Source organism: Hemibagrus wyckioides, unplaced genomic scaffold (genome assembly GCF_019097595.1).
Source record: "Hemibagrus wyckioides isolate EC202008001 unplaced genomic scaffold, SWU_Hwy_1.0 Contig32, whole genome shotgun sequence".
NCBI classification, from domain to species: Eukaryota; Metazoa; Chordata; class Actinopteri; order Siluriformes; family Bagridae; genus Hemibagrus; species Hemibagrus wyckioides.
This window is the reverse complement of record NW_026690794.1, coordinates 80,001-96,224: the sequence shown is the minus strand read 5'-3', so window position 1 is coordinate 96,224 and position 16,224 is coordinate 80,001. Positions and strand designations below refer to the sequence as shown.

The following is a 16,224-nucleotide window of genomic DNA, read 5'->3' as shown; positions in this document are numbered from 1 at the left end:
TTAGAATCTACAACCTGTAGATTCATGTGACAATTCAACATAAAGAGCAACTGTAAATTAACTTTCCCTAAAAAAAAGTCACATTACCTGGTATGAGGAGTCAGCAAGTATGTCAAGGCTGCTGGAGGTGTGTGAAGTGTCTACACTGATATCAGTCACATCACAGACTGTGACATCCAGGCACTCATCCTCCTGAACTTCAGCCTGCACCTCTGGCAGAGTGATGCCTATTTCAGCATGCTGCAGAGGAGCCAGCAGATCCCCTCTGTTGGACTGTGCCAGCAAGTACTCCACAGCAATATGCTCACCTATCATAAAAAACATTAAATATTTTTTGAATTAAGAGAAGTAGATCAGACTATGTAATTTTTAACAAACAATCTATTGTTAATTATTTGCCATTAATTTAAATCGCTCATGAAAATTGCACTGAGTAAGAAAAATAAAATCACATAGGCAGAAGACAGCAAACTAAACTGAATAAATTTACAACCTCACATTCAGTGATATCACGTTAGATTTGGTCAAACTGCCAACTTGGATTGTAAATCCATCTGCTAATATTTAAATAACACATTTTGTTTATCAAGTGATATATTTTGAATATATCTTGACACGCTCTGTGCTAATTTTGTGATGTCTTTTGTCTATGACCTTATCTTATGACCACTATATCCTTTGTTTAAGTCTTCAAAGATTGAATAAAGAATGTGTCGTGCACAGACACTCTGTCATTAGTCTACCTGTAGTGAACTTTGCCACCACCTTCGTTAACACCTTTGATGTCCATCGTTAATGCCTTTTGTTACCCATGGACAACGCTTTTTGTCATTAGCCCATCTGTAGTGACCTCTGTTGACACCTTTGACGTCCATCGTTAAATGCCTTTTGTTACCCATACGGAATGCCTTTTATCACACATACCATAGATAATGACAAATCCAAGTGTCTGACTCCCTGTCTGTCTCAATAAACTCTGAAAAAGCATTGCTACCTAAACCCTGACTACGTTTGTCTATCATCAAGCAAGTAGTTAGATGAATCTTACCGGTGGGTTTCCCAGGGGGTGTGAATTCTGGCAGGAGGGCACATCCGAGGACTCTGCTGCTGAAGGCATTCATTTGAGACATCAGACGTACACTATATTGCCAAAAGTATTCGCTCACCTGCCTTGACTCGCATATGAACTTAAGTGACATCCCATTCCTAATCCATAGGGTTCAATATGACATTGGTCCACCCTTTGCAGCTATAACAGCTTCAACTCTTCTGGGAAGGCTGTCCACAAGGTTTAGGAGTGTGTTTATGGGAATTTTTGACCATTCTTCCAGAAGCGCATTTGTGAGGTCACACACTGATGTTGGACGAGAAGGCCTGGCTCTCAGTCTCCGCTCTAATTCATCCCAAAGGTGTTCTGTCGGGTTGAGGTCAGGACTCTGTGCAAGCCAGTCAAGTTCATCCACACCAGACTCTGTCATCCATGTCTTTATGGACCTTGCTTTGTGCACTGGTGCACAGTCATGTTGGAAGAGGAAGGGGCCAGCTCCAAACTGTTCCCACAAAGTTGGGAGCATGGAATTGTCCAAAATGTCTTGGTATGCTGAAGCATACAGAGTTCCTTTCACTGGAACTAAGGGGCCAAGCCCAACTCCTGAAAAACAACCCCACACCATAATCCCCCCCTCCACCAAACTTTACACTTGGCACAATGCAGTCAGACAAGTACCATTCTCCTGGCAACCGCCAAACCCAGACTCGTCCATCAGATTGCCAGATGGAGAAGCACGATTCGTCACTCCAGAGAACGCGTCTCCACTGCTCTAGAGTCCAGTGGCGGCGTGCTTTACACCACTGCATCCGACGCTTTGCATTGCACTTGGTGAGGTATGGCTTGGATGCAGCTGCTCGGCCATGGAAACCCATTCCATGAAGCTCTCTGCGCACTGTTCTTGAGCTAATCTGAAGGCCACATGAAGTTTGGAGGTCTGTAGCGATTGACTCTGCAGAAAGTTGGTGACCTCTTCGCACTATGCGCCTCAGCATCCACTGACCCCGCTCCGTCAGTTTACGTGGCCTACCACTTCGTGGCTGAGTTGCTGTCGTTCCCAAACACTTCCACGTTCTTATAATACAGCTGACAGTTGACTGTGGAATATTTAGGAGCGAGGAAATTTCACGACTGGATTTGTTGCACAGGTGGCATCCTATCACAGTTCCACGCTGGAATTCACTGAGCTCCTGAGAGCGACCCATTCTTTCACAAATGTTTGTAAAAACAGTCTGCATGCCTAGGTGCTTGATTTTATACACCTGTGGCCATGGAAGTGATTGGAACACCTGATTCTGATTATTTGGATGGGTGAGCGAATACTTTTGGCAATATAGTGTACATCATAGATTTTACTCTGTGATGTACCACTCATGTCGACAGCTTGATATGCTCGGTTGACATTCCATCTAGATACACCCTCAAGCATGTACATCTGTGTGTGCAGAGCATTGCATCGCCACCCTATAAAGACAAAATGATCATAAAAATACTAACTGCATTTAGTAAATAATGAATCACATGTTCACCCTTAGGAAATCTTCCACTGATAAACGAATAAGACATCGAGTTTCTTAAGATGAAGAATTCAACAGCAACCATGTAAATATAACAAATGATTTATGTGAAAGATCTATTTAAACAAATATGATATTTTCACATAATTTCAGTTTACCTGGAATAAAATTACACTGGTGGTGATGGAAGCTCTCCAGAGAAGAGGACCCTCTGCCACACCTCAGAACATCCAAGACCTTGTCGCCCTTTAACCCAGTGCCCAGTTTTGTATAAAGCTGTACACCAGGTAGATCTTGGATGCATGGCAAGTGCCTTTGTTGTACCTCCCACACATGTGTCATGCTCTCTGGATTTATGAGACGCAAACCTGTGGTGTCTGTCAGTTCCCACATTGAGTCCAGCAATCCTTGTATCATTGACCGTGTTTCTTCAACCCCACGAGTCCTCCTCCTGCAGTGTTTGGCCAGCTCACTGGAGGTGATGCTTGACAGAACTTGGGCTTCAGATGGAATATGGCTGCCATGTTTTTTTAAAAGCTCTGCCTTCTTTGCTGCTTTAAGCTGACAGATGTCATCCTTGTCCCACTCAAAAATGCAGCTGGACAACTTGGAGCAAAATGTGCCAAACAGTGGATGGTGCTCTGTTGTAAGACCAGAAGTGAAGCGCCTCATGAAGTGGAAAATATCAAGTCTCACTTTGGTTTTCCATGGTCGAAACCAGGTGAGAACTGGGGTTACACCTGTACCAATGAGAAACGATAAGTGAATTTATGCAGAGAAGCAATGAATCATTTTTTTTTTTTATTTCAATTTTGAAGTGAAATTAAAAAAAATAATTGACAATTCTTGGTAGGGAAAGATTGTCACACACCTGTCTCACTGCAGCAATCCCTGTCAACATAAATCACTTCTGGCTCTGCCTCCCCAGCATCCATGTAGCGCTTAACTATACCTTGACACAGTTCATCCAGACCAGCTCCCTCACCAGTGGTCAGGACACAATTCAGGACTTGGCCAAACTCGTTTCCAATGTTGGTCATCCATGTAGCTGTGTCTGCAATGCCACCAGCAAGCTTTTTGGTGATCTATACAAACACAATGCAAAAAATATATATATTTACATACACATACACACACACACACACACACACACACATATATTTATGTTATATATATATATATATATATATATATATATATATATATATATAACAAATATATGTGTACTTGCCTTCTTTGTAGAATCAAGCTTCAGGATTCTACCATATGTTGAGGTAATGACACCCTTTAGCTCGTCAAGATGACCAAGGATCTCATTCGCATGAACGGTTTCAAACCACTGGGCCAGGGGTAAGGGGCTGAAAGGTGGTGGCCGCTGATAGGCTGCCTCAGACTGGATCAGGGCACAACGCTTTTTGTGAAGTTCACAGTCTGACAGGTATTCTACAGTTCGTCTTGCCCACTCCTCACTGTGAATTTCTTGTAGGGACTGCTGCAAGTAACTTGAGCTGTTTCCTGCAGTCCTTGACTTGAACAAAGTCACGCATTTCCTGTCAAGGGCAAGCTGAGTGGTGAGGACAGCCGGGAATTTGTTTCTGTGGGAAGGATCAAGTTGTTGTAGCACCTCCATACTCCAAGGGCAGATGGGAATCCTACACTTGCTACAGCGAGGGTAGTCTGCTCCAATGAGATAATACCTGGAGTCAATGTCAATGACTTCCCTCACTTTTGTGTAGATCCCTGAATGGTGCATTTTCATATTACATGCAGTGCATTTTATAGGAATGCCCCACATCCGCATTGGTGCCCACAGAAACATTCGCTGCCTGAAATAGCTGCCTGGATCAGGAGGTGAAGTTCCAGGCTTGCCAGGACTTGGTGGATGAAACCAGTTTTGGGAAAATTGTTGCTTCAGCTGTCCTGTACTGTCATAAAGACACTGCGCTATCCACCTCTGATCTGCTGGTTTAATAACTCTACAGAATTGCTTGGGGAGAAAACTCACCCAATTCACTTCTGGAGGCTTTATGCTGATTTCAGGCGTGGTTGATGTGTGAGGAGCACTTCGTGGAGCTTCTTGTCACTCTTCAGGATGAGTTGCAAATGCCTCTTTGAGTGGAGCTGGAGGTGGCACCACAGTTGTCATTCTTTGATCTGCAGCACTGGTGGAATGGTGATCATTTTCAATGTGCTTAAGCATTCCAACTGCACCCTGAACTATTGTGACACATTGGTCACAACTCTCTTCGACATGGTAGTCTATGAGATGTCCAGAGAAATGCTCCAAAACAATGTCTTTTTTGCATAAACTACAGGTGATCATCTTATGCTCACTTGCTTGAGTAGTGGTCTGAGTGGCTGGACAAACTGTGGTGCTGGTCAGAGGTGCTGGACGAACCGTTGTGCTGGTCAGAGGTGCTGGGCGAACCGTTGTGTTGGTCAGAGGTGCTGGGCGAACTGATGGTGCTGGACGAACAATTGTGCTGGTCAGAGGTGCCGGGCAAACTGATGGTGCTGGACGAACTGTTGTGCTGGTCAGAGGTGCTGGACGAAGCGTTGTGCTGGTCAGAGGTGCTGGGCGAACTGATGGTGCTGGACGAAGCGTTGTGCTGGTCAGAGGTGCTGGGCGAACTGATGGTGCTGGACGAAGCGTTGTGCTGGTCAGAGGTGCTGGGCGAACTGATGGTGCTGGACGAAGCGTTGTGCTAGTCAGAGGTGCTGGGCGAACTGATGGTGCTGGACGAACCGTTGTGCTGGTCAGAGGTGCTGGGCGAACTGATGGTGCTGGACGAACCGTTGTGCTGGTCAGAGGTGCTGGACGAACCGTTGTGCTGGTCAGAGGTGCTGGCTGCGTTGCTGAGCTGGTCTGAGGGGCTGTTTGTATTGGCTGACTCCCTGTCTGCTAAGTTGACTGAAAAAAAAAAGAAAAAAAAAAAGCATTAGTGTTTTCCACAGATCATAAAGTATGCCAGTGAATTTTTAAACAAAACAATGTATTTTTTAATTGACAAATTCTGCTATGAAGAATAAAACATGGAAGAAATTTAAAAAAATTAGTAATGGCAGTGGAAGTTTATCATAACCTACCTTGTGATAACCGCATTTGCAAATGATACTTTGCCCAAAGATGTTGTGACTATGAGTCTTGTTGTGTAATGGACAGTTATTGATGGAATGCAATACATCCTTCCACTTCTTTGACCCCGGCTTCTTGCCTGTTGTGAAGTGGTACTTCCCTTGGGCATACTTGCACATGATGTCATGCCAAAAAGTGTCTGGTTTACCCGTCTTAGTCATATCTACAAATATGAAATAACAGGGTACAAAGGTCAGGAAACATGTACACAGAGAATGTGTTTATCAAATAAACAATCGTACACAGTAGGACATATAGTGAAATGAAAATATAGTGAAACAAATCAGATATTGAAATGAAAATATAGTGAAACAAATCAGATATTGAAATGAAAATAGTGAAAAAAACAGATATTGAAATGAAAATATAGTGAAAAAAATCAGATATTGAAATGAAAATATAGTGAAAAAAACAGATATTGAAATGAAAATATAGTGAAAAAAATCAGATATTGAAATGAAAATATAGTGAAAAAAAACAGATATTGAAATGAAAATATAGTGAAAAAAATCAGATATTGAAATGAAAATATAGTAAAAAAAATTAGATATTGAAATGAAAATATAGTGAAAAAAATCAGATATTGAAATGAAAATATAGTGAAAAAAAAAAACAGATATTGAAATGAAAATATAGTGGAAAAAAAATTAGTTATTAGGCTGATGGTATCCTAAGTCTGTGACCTACTGAACCAGTGTTAATGTATTCATCAATAGAGACTTCAGAGCACTTTTGTTGCTCTGGATAATAGTGTGTGCCAAATGCCAGACATCTGAATGTAAATGCTTTTTTTTCTATTACAACCGAGTGTTCGCGCCAAATATAGAGAGGGACGTGTCTGGCCTTTATTCTAAACGCAAAAATTTGGCACGAACACGCGGTTATAATAGAAAAAAAAGTTATACATTTACATGCCGGGCAACGTAAAAAAAAAAAGTGCTCCGAAGACTCTATTAATGAATACATTAACACTGGTATCCACAGACTTAGGATGGGATCCACAGACGTAGGATACCATCAGCCTAATAACTGATTTTTTTTCACTATACAGTATATAGTATAAGTAAAATCATGCCCAGCAAAAGCGGATCAATATAAATCGATATAAATGTTCGTCGCGACGAAACAGATAATAAAATAGTCTAACCAACGACTGAACAATAAAGTTAGCCAAATCAAAGACTGTACTCACCTGCACGGTGCCGATAGGTTGCCGAAAGGTCCGAAAGGAGACTAAATATGTGTAAATATGTCTGTCACAGCGGTAAATATATATGTCAGGATCGCGAACTAAAGTCACCTCCTTCACGCAAGTTACGTGATATCGCTTCGGCCAATCACAGATCATCCCCGCCCCAACCTCCTGCTTCGGCCAATGAGAGGTTATCCCCGCCCCAACCCCCTGTTTCAGCCAATGAGCGTTTTGCCCCGTTAGGACTCGTTAGGACTCGCTGTTCGGATTTGTTAGGACTTGTTAGGAATTGTTAGGATATCTGTTAGGATTTGTGTTAGAAATTGTTCGGATTTCCGTTAGGAATCGTTTGAAGTGTGTTAGGACTCGTTAGGACATGCTTTGCCGTCCATTCACCGCAGGGTGCGGCCACCTCGTCAGGCAGCAGGACTTCCATGGAGCCTTGTCAAAAGCAGGGGTGTTCTAATGGCATGCGGGCTAGGTAGCTCCCTTGCCAATGATTCGTACGGAGGTATTAAGGCATTAAGTCACGTAAACTGAAGGGTGCAGGCTAAGCGTTCAACGAGAACCCAAGAGTTCTGTAGCATCCAAGTTTTTTTTGCTCTCGTCTCAGACCAGGGGGATTTCAGATCTTTAGTCTGCGCTATTTCCACGTTTTGCTGTTTTCAAGTCTGAGGCATAAGTTGCGGAACTGTGCTGGTGGCCTACACTGCCTACAGCTGCCGAAACCCGGGCTCGAACCAGGGACCTTTAGAGCTTCAGTCTAATGCTCTCCCAACTGAACTATTTCGGCACCTCTGCCAAGGCTCTCCTGTACGTGTGAGTGATCAGGTTTTTGTCGGCACGACTGCACACCATGTCCAGACCGGTGAGGCAAACTTCTTTCGAAAGTGGTAGAGCTTTTTCCTTGGCATAGACAGAAGGCATGGGAGCCTTACACCACTCAAATCCCACGCTACCTGAGGGCGCCGGTGGGGTTACGCGTGAGTGGTAAGAAGATGACCGAGTCATTCAGCCTGATCTACCTAATAAAAATAATTATGTAGTTCAAGTAAGACTAGTCTTTGTATTTATTACTTAATTTTCTATATGTAAGAAATACTTCTTGCTCTTAATTTCTGCATTTCCTTAGTCATTGTTTTGGGTTTGCTCTACTTAACTTGAGAGTTTTAAAAGTGTATTTTTATTGAAACTTAAACCTAATTTTTTTTAAAGCTTCCATATTACTTAACTTTGAGTGGACCCTACTTTATTTTCTAAATGTACTAGTCACATTTGAAAGTTACATTTACTCCCATTTTCTGGTCAGGAACTAGGCATTTCCTATGCATTACAGGTAAAATATGAATTGTGTAATTATGCATTTTGAAATGCAACTTCACCCAGCACAAGAATAAAAGGAAGGAGATTTTTTATTATATGCACACACTCATGAACAGTCAGTTCTTCCAAAATGCACTTGGTCCTGAATTTACACAACATGAAATAAAGTAAATACCAGATTTAACAAAACAACAACAACCACAGAGTAGTGCGACATGCATTGGGAGAACCTGAGAAAATGCTGTTTAACATGAACAACTGTAAAACAGGGAGCTTACTGTGACTACCTTCACTGACATCTGTATGGCTTTTAGGTTTGCAAGCTGACCTTGAGACTATGTACCTTAGAGGAAATGTTTTGTTCACACCCTGATTTTAGCACAGGGTTCTCAATTGTGGAGATCAAGGACCCCTGCCCTGCCCACTACAGATGACATAAACCAGGAGTCTTCAGTGAATCAGAAGCATGAAGACACCATCTGAGTCTCACTTCCACCATGAGAGTGAAGTGGGGAAAGACAACGTGAACAGGTATACAGAGCACTGATTAAATACAGTATATATTTATGACTCAGGTTTAGGATCTAGATGATAATATGTGTGGATGGGAGTATTCTACCTAATCTGGGGCATGAAGAGCTAATTGTGAGTGTTAGAGGAGCTAAACACGCAGCGCTAGCATGAGCATGTGAACTGAGTGCGCCATAGATTGGAAGGAAAACGGAACATCCACCAAAATATCCCCTTCTCAAATTTCAGACTCATCACCTATGTCAACTTACTTCACATCCAGTACAGTAGGTGGCGATAATGATCCTAAGGAGTTATTCGCCATTAAACAAGAAGAAGAAGAAGAAGAAGCAGCTCGACTCTCTGCTTGTCCGTCCATCAGTACCCAAAAGTAAAAAAAAGAAGAAAAAAATATATTTAGCTGCACCCCGAAACTGGAATGCCCGCAAACCACACATCAAGATAATAACTGAACTAACAAGTCAACACCAACAGAAAGTTTCAGTCAACAGGACCAAGCTAGCGATTGGCATTAGCGATTAGCATTAGCTGCTAGAGCTAACGCGATTGGCGTATAAAATATGCCATTTATTCATTAGCAATGTTACAAAAAGGCACCGAAGCGCGTGACATTAGACATCATTCTCACAAACTCCCGACTGGTTTTCATGACAAGTATCTAGACAACAATTTTATAATATATATAATAATTATAATAATATTAATCCTCAATATTCTTAAATGGAGGCTTGTGCTCTAGTCATCTCTTAATTTTGGGCAAACAAAATTTACATTAGTCCACCCTCAAAGGTTTTTTTTTTTTTTAACATTTCACATGCTGAAAGGCTGAATTTGTCAAATGTCAGATTCATTCAATCACCGCAAAATAAAAGTAATATATAATGAAAATATAATCATTATTATCTATAGGTAAACAAAAGACGTCAGCAGAATCAGACGTGGTGGTTGACGTGTTCACTGGCAATTTTGCGAGTTTACTACGACAAGGCCTATCTAAGATACAGAAGACTGTCACTGAGTGTCTGTGTTCAGCACATGTTGTCCAAACAGAACAGAAAGAACTTCTAGGACAAAACAAAGAATATCACGGTAATAAGATGAGGTCATGAACAAATGGTGACACACCCTCAGCCAAGGGCCGCAGTCAGCCCAAGACAGAGCGTGCCGAGATACAGAATATATCAATGCCCTCTTAGGTCCAAACAGGACCTGTGCACGCTCCTAGGGAGCATCAAAACAGTCTTACTGCCAACTGGGCCATCCCACAGCCCCAACCTCACACTAATTACCCTTTAAGGCCACACATGACAGAGGTTAGAGTGTGGTCCTGTCCAGCAGAAAGCAAGATGTACTTCATTGTACTGATTAGAACTGCTACATACGTATCGTGTTAACTAGGGCATCTACAGATTTATTTGACTGCAAACAAACAGTAGCATTTACATTTACAAGATTTATCAGATACTTTTATCCAGAGCAACTCACATTTACACAGCTGAGCAGTTAAGGGGTAAAGGGCTTTCAAGTGAGCAAAAGGGTGAAGCAAGTGAGCACAAGGCTGAAGGCAGGAAGTGATGAAGGAGTCTTCTTATAGGTTGCATGGAGTCAGCTGACCAGGCAGGGCGTGGCACCAAGTAGACTGGGGGAACCAATTAGGCTTCTTCCTAGACAGAAGACACAAACATCTCCCTAAACAAAAGAAAACACAGAAGTAATACCAAGAGTAGGGAGGAAACCAGAGTAAACCCACACAAGCACAGGGAGAACATGCAAACTCCACACAGAATGACCCCTGCCTGTTTAAACCCAGGATGTGAATCCAGGATCTTCTTGTTGTGAGGTAACAGTGCTAACCACTAGGCCACCGTACTGCCCCCAGCTTTCACCTTTGCTTTTTGCATTGGTAATTGAACCCTTAGCAATTGCCATTCATACTGAACAATTGGGAGAGCTGGTACAGTTCACAAAATCTCAGAATGATTTTGCTCGCTGGTCAGCTCGCCCCATTTCTCTGGCTGGTTGTTTAAACTCAGTAAAGATGAACATTTTGCCTAGATTTCTGTATTTATTTCAGTGTGTTCCAATTTTTATATCTAAAACTTTCTTTAAGACTTCAAACCAACACATCTCATCTTTTATTTGGAACAAATGACCAGCCAGAATCCCCAGGGAAATACTTTAAAAACCAAACTGCCCTTCAAAATTTCTTATTTAACAACTGGGCGACAAATATACAATCTACACTGTTCTGGTTTCAGAGTCATTTCGGACTCTGTGATTGGGTCCCAGATTGAGTCAGTGTTGAAGAGGGTTCTTGCTCCCCAGTCTCACCATCCTGACCAGCTGCACTACTGTGTGGTCCTCTTACTGCCATCTCACGTTTTCCTAACAGTAATTCCATTGTCCGGCAATTATTTTTACAGTTGTCAGTGATATCTACATTGATAATATTTTTCCTAGCTTTTCTGACACAAAAATTCCCCCTTCCATTCATGTTTTTAGATATTTTCAGTTCCAAAACTTTGTTAAAAACTCATTTCCCAACTTTTCGAATCTTCCACAAAAATCCCATCTAGATCAAATTCTTGAAGTACTTTCAGATAAAGGTTGTTTCCAACACATTAACATATATTTTGCACTTTTTTTTAATATTTGGTATTATAAATCTCATTTATATACAATTAGACCTCATTTTTGAGTACTTTTTACAGCTGGTCAAATTGACCCGAAGATAACAGGAGGGTTAAATGATTGGAGTTTGCCATATACTTTGATTTAACTGTTTTTAGAGAAACAATAATCAGAAAGAGGACATTCTTAAAAAAGAGAGATTTGATTTGAAACCTGAACTGTTATCAGGACCATGCTGAACACCTTCTGACCAATCCAAATCAAGTATAAATTTTAATGTCAATACTGCACATAATTATCAAATAAAAGTCTATCCAGCTGTTATGCAAAAATCTGTAATAATGTTTCTCTTAAGCGTTTTAATTAAAATCCATATTGTGGTGTAATTTATACACATTGATTTGTCCATCATGACTTTTGGACGCTTTATTATGTCCATTTTATAATGAAAAAGGAATATAAACTGCTATCTACTGGTTTCCTGTCAGGGTTATGGACTGTTTTCTGGCCACTAGAGGCCCCCACTGCCTTTTTGTTGGTTTCCAGTCTCTGTCATTATGTCTAATAGGTGTCCCCTGTGCTTTGTTTAGGTTTGTGTATTTAAGTCACAGGGACCTTCAAAGATGATGAAAATACTCAGATCTGTGCCTCAGCAGAATCTTGCCTCTTAGGTCTACAAGCTATGGCGTGTTTTTGCTATGACTGTTAATGATGTTTTAGAAAAATCTCAAGTGTGATCAGTGGAAATCACATGTACCTAAGCTATAATTTTAGCACCACAGATAATTAACTTTCTTTAATTAACTTACCTACTTAAATGTGTTATTCCAAAACCTCATGAAAACCTGTTTATGAGTTCAATCCATTTTAGAGTATGAATGTTATAAAATGAGTGAAAAATCAAGGGGTCTGTTTACTTTCTGAATGCACTGTACCTTTTCATTATAATGGTAAGACAGTCATTGACAGCTGCAGAATGCTCAATAATCCTCCAACATCCAATCACCATTTAAAACTTGACACTCGAGGCCACAACACAATGATGGGCATCAAATTCCACCGAGTCTGAACAATGCATCAGGCAGAAAAGTCACTGTTTATTCCACATGCCATTTATGATACAGATGAGTTTAACAGGAAGCTAAAGAAATTAGTTCATTCATTCATTCATTCATTCATTCATTCATTCATTCATTCATTCACTTTATACATAACAATTAAGTCACTTGTATATATGTAAATGTATTAGTGTACATGTCTGCTTTATTCATTGCACTAAAACAACCATTTGATGAAAAAATGGATATGATTTTATACATTTTTTTTATTATATTATAACACCTATAGTGCTAAAGGCAGCTACAAGCTATTCATCCATTCATCAACTAATGTTTAGCTTGATTTATCACCAGTCTTCTATCATGTCTTCTTTTACATTTAGTTCAATCTACAAGCAACAACAACACTCTATTCACCTTTAGAGTTTAAGATACTGGGAACTCTTTATATACAATTGTCCTGATGTGAAGGAAAACTCACACGAACCAGTGAGTTAAATGCTTAGCTAGCCAGGCTGCAAATATAAACATGCAAAATAATAAGACACAGACCACACAACATTTCAGTCACAACCTTACAAGGAGCATATTCTCAGCAGCTACTAATGAACTAATAGAGGTGTAGATGACATTTATAGGTACTGATATTCATACCTCTGGAGGAAACAAGGCACTGCTCATCATCTGGCCGGTTGTAACCCCTAATAACACAGTGGGATGTTTGTACATAGCAGGGACTGGGAGGAGGAATGAAGAGAAATGTGAAACAGTTACAAAACATACTTATAAGTTACACTCATACAGTATGTGAAAAACTATACTTTTTGTTATGGTGTTTTTTGGAGAATTTATTTAATTTCAGAATAAGGGAGTAACCTATCAAAAAAACAAGGAAACAAACAGTTTTGAATACTTTCTGTAATATATCAATGTTCCATTTTATATACATATTACAGATGCAGCTCCACAATACATGTTTTTTCCCATTCAAGATCGGATGCTTCCCAGATGGGGAGAGTAAGCATGAGATTTGTGCGGAGTTCTTTTCACATTTCTCCTTTCTCTCTTCTGTCTTCACAGTAACCTTTGTACTCATTCACTCTAACACTAATTTAGGGACACAAATAGCAGAGACCATGGATATGACTAAGCAAGCCTATTATGTCAAACCATAATAAAACAACTCACCTTGAAGAAGCCTGTTTGAAGTTACATTACCCTCCATTAAAATTTAGCTTGCATTTAGAAGGATGTACTGTTATGGCTAGCTCAGCAGTGAAAGACCTGGGCGTAATATTAGACAGCAACTTGTCCTTTGAAAATCATATTTCCACTATTACTAAAACAGCCTTTAAAATGCAGCCTTTCAAATGCACATTATCATCTAGTCCTGCTAATATTACGATTGCTAATTCCTTTCCACCTGTTCCTTTTTTTACCCATCCCGAGGCATCTGGAGATTGTGCCAGCTCCAGTAGACAGAGGCCAACCCTGCGAGGATCCTGAGGCATCCAGAGATGGACCAACCTCAGCTGGATTCTGCTTCGTGAGGATTTGGGTATATCAAAGCAACGCTGCCAGCCCTATGTGGACTTTGAGGATGACAACAACCTCCTGATTAATACACACACTAACATTCTACATCACACTGTAGACTGTACATAACTGCAGAAAGGACATTGTTCATATCACACTCTTCGGTGATTAGAATAATTTATAATCACACTCTCCGGTGTCATCCAAATGAGGATGGGTTCCCTTTAGAGTCTGGTTCCTCCCAAGGTTTCTTCCTCATACCATCTAAGGGAGTTTTTCCTTGCCACATGTCGCCATAGGCTTACTCACTAGGGATGATTTTGTCCAACATCTAGGACTTTTTACACTATGATTTTTGTTTCTTATGTTCTGTAAATCTGCTTTGAGACAATGTTCATTGTTAAAAGTGCTATACAAAAAAAATGAATTGAACAAGCGATAAATTATAGAGCCATTATTTGAAATAATTATTCATCCCTTACTTGTGAATCAAGCATGTGACTTAAATACACAAACCTAAACAAAGCACAAGTGACACCTATTAGACATAATGACAGAGACTGGAAACCAACAAAAAGGCAGTGGGGGTCTCTAGTGGCCAGAAAACAGTCCACAACCCTGACAGGAAACCAGTAGATATCTTACCTGTATATTTCAGTCTAGTTGTGTTGATATTTATCATGATCAGAAAATGACAGATGATTTTCAAACTCTTTTGCTGTTTCATCATAAAATGGACATAATAAAGCGTCCAATAGTCATGATGTACAAACCCATGTGTATAAATCACACCAAAATATAGATTTTAATTAAAACGCTTAAGAGAAACATTATTACAGACTTCTGCATAACAGCTGGATAGACTTTTATTTGAGAATTATGTGCAGTATTGACATTAAAATTTATACTTTTTAAATGCAGTGATGTAAAGAAATACTGAATACATAGAACTACTGTAATGCTGAAACTTTCTGTAAGGAGAATGTTTAACATATACTGAAGGAGATTCCAATAACACTATGTAACTTTCATTCCTTTATTTCAGTCATTTTCTGTTTTTTTTTTCTTTTGCTGAACCTATTTATTGAACTTTTATAATAAAAGAATAATGATACAAGAGAATAGAAACACGATAGATAGATAGATAGATAGATAGATAGATAGATAGATAGATAGACTTTATTGATCCCATGAGTGATATACTGTATATATATATATATAAACAGTAACAATCATTTTTGGAAAGTTCTAGCAACCACAGCTACCAGTGTTTTTCACCACAGATGGACCAGTTTGTTTTTAATAATGCATAATCTAAAATAAAAATAATGCATAATGTAAAACAAAATCTGTGTGAAAGAAAAAAAGAAGTGTTGTGGATAATTATTAAGAGTTGTAAGGAAATGCAAACTTGTTATCCAAACCCTGGTGTCTATCTGACCACAGCATCTCTCTGACAGCTTTTCCTCCATATTTAGAGCTGATGCTGCTTTGAACTCTGAAGTTTCTTCCTCATGGTGCATTAGTTCCTAAGTCTCATCTATGAACTAATCACTTGATCACCTTTGTGAATTAACTTGAACATGTACAATTAAAATCATATCTTGTGCTTCACTTGTTATCAGTTTATTTGACATTACAACAACACCAGATCATTAGTTATACAGATTTAACAGGTTTAGACTGTTGGCTAGAAAGTATTTGCTTGTGAGAGAAAAACAGTGTAATTACTTCTGAACACCAAGGTTCCAGCTGAGGGAGAATTTCTACAGTGTAATTATATGAGAAATAAATAAGAAATGCTTATGACGTGTTATAAAAAAAAAAGAAGACACTTGAGACACGAGTATTGAACAAATAAATAATTTATTAACTATTTAGAACTATTTACAAGCAATGATGAACTATAAACTTATTACAGATAATATATTTTATACCACAACGAAATGCCCGAATCTAATTGAAATAAGGTGTGCATAATTTTAAAATATTTTAGTATGATTCCTTACTTAGCATTATTTTAGCAGCATTTATTATATGTTAAGATTAATATTAATTATTTCCATAATAAAAGTGCATTCACAGGGACGTGTATGCCAGACATAATCAGAGACTATGAATGAATTTAAAAACTGATTATCGTTTAATAAAGTGTTGTGACAATTTTTTATGAAATGCTTATTTAACATTAATGTTTAATAAATAAAACAAAAACAAATCACTGTGGTATAAATATCTTAATAATCTCTAAA

The 16,224-nt window shown here is 39.4% G+C and overlaps 1 non-coding gene across 1 annotated transcript; it reads right to left on the bottom strand.

Moving 5' to 3' along the window:
- Positions 1-7,613: 7,613 nt before the first annotated feature.
- On the bottom strand, positions 7,614-7,686 carry trnaf-gaa (transfer RNA phenylalanine (anticodon GAA)). Its single transcript has one exon. It is a non-coding gene; the product is annotated as a tRNA-Phe (tRNA).
- Between the last annotated feature and the right edge of the window lie 8,538 nt (positions 7,687-16,224).